Below are 6,000 nucleotides of genomic sequence, written 5' to 3' on the forward strand. Positions count from 1 at the left end.
TACTTGTACAATCTGACAACAATAAACTTGACTTGAATTTTGGATGTGTTCATGGCAATAAATTCCAATTCTGAAGCAGTGAGAACAGAGTGTTTCGTAGGCTGGGTGGTATGTGTCCTTCACAATTGTTGCTGCTTTCTGACAGGAGCGTTCCCTGTAGAGCTGCGAGGTGATGGCTCAACTAACTCCCTCTCATCACGGTTAGCGCAACGCCTGGCCAGTGCCAGCGATCGGGACCTAGGTTGAAACCCTGCACTGCTTGTAAGGAGTTTGTACGTTTCTCCCTGTGTCTACATGGATTTACCTCAGGGGCTCCGGTTTCCTCCCGCCGTTCAAAAACGTACCGGGGGGTCGATTGGGTGTAAATTGGGTGGCACGGGTTCGTAGGCTGGAAATACATGACAAATCATTTGAGCAGAATTAACACTCATTGAACTCACGTGATTTTAAATTTTAAATTTAGACATGCAGCACAGTAACAGGCCATTTCAGCCCAGGAGTCTGTGCCTCCCAATTTACACCCAATTAACCAACACCCCCTGGTAGATTTCAAGTGCTGGGGGGAAACTGAAGCCCACGGAGAAAACCCACGCAAACGTGGGGAGAATATACAAACTCCTTACAGACAGCGTGGGATTTGAACCCCGGTCCCGATCGCTGGCGCTGTAAAGGCGTGGCACTAACCATTATGCCAACTGTGCCGATCATAAAAGGAAAAGCAGAATGTGCTTTCAGAAGGCTGGGCAGCATCTGTGGAACACTTCAGGTCTTTGACTGATCTGTGACCTCTTGCTCCGTGATAACAGCCAATGCACCTGATTCAGTGACTTATGGTTGAGGGATTGAAAATGGCCTCAGGTCACCTTGGAGAATTCCCTATTCAGCTCCCAACTTGACTGTGGGAGGCTTCTGCTTCATGTCACATCTGAGGGAAAGGGCCTTACTCCCGGAATAGTGGCTGTCCTCGGATAATGAATGGAGTCCGTGTTTACAGGTGCCCCTAAATCAGTCACTCGCAATATGGTTACCTTTCGTCCACTGTTCTGCAATACATGGCATCGAAAATACACGTCCAATAAGAAAGATTAATTATTAAAAGTGGGGTGGTCAGGGTGGCAGGAGGTGAGAGAGAGAGAGAGAGGAGAGAGAGAAAGAAAGAGAGAGGGGAGTGAGAGGAGAGAGGGGGAGAGAGAGGAAAGTGAGGGAGAATGAGGGGAAATGAGAGGAGAGTAAGGGAGAGAAAGAAGAGGGAGAGTGAGGGATTGAGGGAGGGGGGAGTGAGAGTGAGAGAGAGGAGAGTGATGGGGAGAGTGAGAGAGAATGAGGGGAGAGAGACAGAGTGAGAGAGAGGAGAGTGATGGAGAGGGAGTGAGAGAGGAGAGTGAGGGGGAGAGTGATGGAGAGAGAGTGAGAGGGGGAGGGAGAGAAAGGAGAGTGAGGGATTGAGGGAGAGGGAGGTGGGTGAGGGAGAGAGGAGACAGAGAACTAATTTGCCAATTATAATATCAAGCGTATGGTCGTAGGCCAGATGCTGAATTTAATAATGGGAGCTCACTTGTACCAACGTCTGTAAGTCAGGCACTTGCAGCCCCATGGATGGCCTGCACTAAATTGGGAGTGTGGGCCTTTAAACCAGTCCAATCCAAGAGGGAGAGATACGGCTGATACTGAAGGAAGGAAATCGGAAATAATATCTGAACGACATTATTATTTTGTAAATGTAGCGCAGCAAATCTGATTTTAAAGATTAAAAAACCTCAAACTTTAGTAAGGTTAACATAGATGGTGAGATATCCCTGTGCCATATGAACACTGCTTCGACTCACGATAATAGTTCTGACGTCAGCTCTTTCACAGAATCTTGTCACTGAGAGTTGCAGCCCTTTCAGGCTCCGATTTAATCCGCACAGTCTGGTTCTTGGTTCTGTACAGAATATTTTTCATTCCCTCACTGATCCCCATTTCACTCTACCCCAGCTGGACTGTATTCCGACGCCTGTGTGTGCTTTACGCAGGACAATTGGGTCGCAATCGGGGCACTATATTTCCTGACAAAATCGCAGAGGAACTCAGCAGGTCTTGCAGCATCCATAGGAGGGCAAGATATTATAACCGACTGGTCGGTTCCCAACATCCAATGCATAACTCCACATAATGACCTCCTCCACAATCTCCATCAATACTGCAGCACCACAAGGCTGCATTCTTAGCCCACCGCTCTACTCACAACACATCTATGACTGTGTGGCTCGAGACAAGAATAACGCCATCTACAAATCTGCTGATAATAGCAGGGTAGGGGTTGGTATAAAGGAAGGGGATGAGTCAGCGTGTGGGAGGGAGAGTGAAAACTTGGCTGAACGGTCCACCAACAACATCCTCGCACTCATAAATAAACAAAGAAACATGAACAAGCTGTGCAATACAGAGAGGAAAAAAATCAATAAAGTGCACATGTAAGAGTCCTTAAATGAGTCGCTGGTTGAGTTTGTTGTTGAGGAGCCTGATGGTGGAGGGGTAGCACCTGTTCCTGAACCTGGTGGTGCGAGTCTTGTGGCACTAATACCTCTTTCCTGATGGCAGCAGTGAGAACACAGCGTGCGCTGGGTGGTGTGGATCCTTGATGATCGCTGCTGCTCTCCAACGGCAGCATTTCCAATGGTGGGGAGGGTTTTGGCTGCGATGTCCTGGGCTGTGTCCGCTATCTTTTGCAGGGCTTTATACTTTTACCCCCTCCATAAATCTTCGTCCGCAAAGCCAAGCCAAATAAAAAAGAAGAAAGAAGAAATACTCAGGGCTATTGGTGTTCCCGAACCAGCCCATGATGCAGCCGGTCAGCCCACTTTCCATCACACCTCTGTAGGAATTCACCAGAGTTTTCAATATCGTACAGAACTTCCGCAAACTCCTGTGGAAGTAGAGCTGCTGATGGGCTTTCTTCATGATGCCTGTATTGAAATTTTATCTGCGATATAGACTCCCAGGAACTTGAATTTGCTCCCCCTCTGATCCTCCAAGGATCACTCTCTGTGTGGGAATGATCTGAGCTTGTAGCTCTCCTGCAGACGGTGTTCTGTCAGGAATCCTGGACTTGCTGAGCCCTTGTTGAACTCCCTTTCGTCAGGCGAGCTGCTGAACAGGTGGCGTAAGTCAGCCACGAGTTGCCCTGATGAGAATGTGTGGGAGGCTGCGGCAGTAGCGTTTGAGGACGAAGGGTCGGATCATTGTCCGAAATGACCCAGCCTGTGAGGACATCCAGCTGTGTAGAGTGAAGGGCCACATTCTGCCAGGGTGCATTTACATTACACAATGGGCTCAGGGGCTCGACTGTGTTTTCCCAGATTTTGTCAAGCACTTGTGAAAATACAAAAGCCAGAGTAGAACATGTGTAGAACATTCAAGCACAGTACAGGCCCTTAAGTCCATGATGTATGTGCTGGCCCATGGAAGCCTTCTCCACAACAATCTAATCCTTCCCTACTTCTCATTCATAACCTATTTTTCTTGCATCCATGTGGCTGTCTAAGAGTCCTTTGAATGTCTCCACCATTACCCCCGGCAATGTGTTCAGATTCAGATTTCTGATTTATTGTCAAAAGACATACCTGTCATCACATACAACCCTGAGATTCCTTTTCCCTGCGGGCAAGGCAGAATTACCACTTATTGGTAGTGCAAAAAAACTGCCCTCAATGTAAACGAATAAAGAAATGTAAACAAACTGTGCAATATAGAGAGGAAATAAATCAGTCAAGTGGACAAGTAAGAGTCCCTGATTGAGAAGTCTGATGGTGGAGGGGGAGCAGCAGTTCCTGAACCAGGTGGTGCGAGTCCTGTGGCACTTGCACCTCTTTCCTGATGGCAGCAGTGAGAACAGAGCGTGTACTGGGTGGTGGTATGGATCCTTGATGATTGCTGCTGCTCCCTGATGGCAGCGTCCCCCGTCAATGTCCTCGATGGTGGGGAGGGTGATGTCCTGGGCTGTGTCTACTATCTTTTGGAGGGATTTACGCTCAGGGGGGTATTGGTGTCCCCCGTACCCGACAATGATGCAGCCGGTCGGTACACTTTCCACCATGCATCTAAAGAAATTTTCCAGGGTTTCTGGTGTCATACCAAACCTCCGCAAACTCCTGCGGAAGTGGAGGTGCTGACATGCTTTCTTCATGAAGCCATTGGTGTGTTGGGTCCAGGAAAGATTCTCTGAGACTGTGACTCCCAAGAATCTAAATGTGCTCACTCTCTCCCCCTCTGATCTCCCGATGATCACTGGATCGTCCACCTCTAGCTTTCCCTTCCTGAAGTCAACAATCAGCTCCATGGTTTTGGTGACATTGAGTGCGAGGTTGTTGTTGGTGGACCGTCTGACCGAGTTTTCAATCTTCCTCCTGTACGCTGACCTATCCCCTTCCTTTATACAACCCACTATGGTATCATCAGCAGATTTGTAGACGGTGTTACTGTTGTACCAAGCCACCCAGTTATAGGTGTAAAGTGAGTAGAGCAGGAGTGTTAAGAACACAGCCCTGTGGTACTCCAGTACTGATGGAGATGTTCTCACCAATCCTCACTGATTGCCACTCACATTCCCACCTTAAGCAATCCCTTACTAATCACCGAGCATTGAATGCAGGGAGATTACTTAAAGTGGGATGTGATTGGAAAGCAAAAGGTTGTGGCCAGATTTGCAGATGACACCAAGATAGGTGGCAGAGCAGGAAATGTAGTAGAAATGGTAAAGTTGCAGAAGGACACTGACAGATTGGGAAACTGGGCAAAATTATGGCAGATGAGATTTAACATAGAGAAATGTTGTACACTTTGGCAGTGGAAATAAACAGGCAGAATACTATTTGGATGGGGTGAAAATTCAGTCTTCAGATGTGCAAAGGGACCTGGGGGTCCTCCTGCAGGGAAACCTAAAAGTTAATGACCAGGTGAAATTGGTAGTGAAGAAAGCGAATGTTACGTTGGCCTTCCTTTCAAGAGGAATAGTGTACAAGAGTAATGAGGTGTTGATGAGGCACTGGTGAGACCCCATTTGGAGAACTGGGTGCAGTTTTGGGCCCCATATCTTAGAAAGGATGTGATGTTGTTGGAGAGGGTACAGAGGAGATTTTCTAGGATGATTCCCGGAATGCAAGGGCTAATGTACGAGGAGCATTTGGCAGCTCTTGGGTTATATTCATTGGAGTCTAGGAGAATGAGAGGAGATCTCATAGAGGCATTTCGTATTTTGAAAGGATTAGATAGGGTGGATCTGGGTAAGATGTTTCCCTTGGTGAGTGAATTGAGGACAAGGGGTTATAGTCTGAAAATTAGAGGTTATCCATGTAAAACAGAGATTAGGAAGAACTTCTTTAGCCAGAGGATTGTGGATCTGTGGAACTCACTGCCACATACAGCAGTGAAAGCCAGATCACTCGGAATACTTAAACAAGAAATAGACTAGTGTCTCATTAGTGAGGGCATCAAGGGATATGGGGAATTGGAACTAGTGTAAAGTAGCTTAGTGTAGATTTATGGAACAGACTCGATGGGCCTAGTGACCTACTTCTGTTCCTTTTGTCTTGTGATCTTGTGAACCACTATCCTTGACAATCTCCCCTCCAAGTACTGACCAGGCCTGGGCCTCCTTAGCTTCCGAGATCAGGGAATCCCAGCGTATTCAGGCTAAGTCTCCACCATCCCTACTACAACTTCTTTCGGAACCTGAGGGCGAAATCCATCTGGTCCCAGAGACTTATCCACCTTTAGACCATTCAGCTTTCTGAGCACCTTCTTCCTAAAAATAGCAACTGCACTCACTTCCCTTCCCTAATACTATTGCGGTGGCTCAGTTTAGGGTGGGACAGTTAGTGTAGTTGTCAGTGCCGCCAACCTGGGTTCGAATCCGGCGCTGCCCGTAAGGAGTTTGTACATTCTCCCCATGTCTGCATGGGTTTTCCCCAGGGGCTCCGGTTTCATCACACTCTTCAAAAATTGTTGGGGGTTGTGGGT

The sequence above is a fragment of the Narcine bancroftii genome, chromosome 8, assembly GCF_036971445.1.
Source record: "Narcine bancroftii isolate sNarBan1 chromosome 8, sNarBan1.hap1, whole genome shotgun sequence".
NCBI lineage: Eukaryota > Metazoa > Chordata > Chondrichthyes > Torpediniformes > Narcinidae > Narcine > Narcine bancroftii.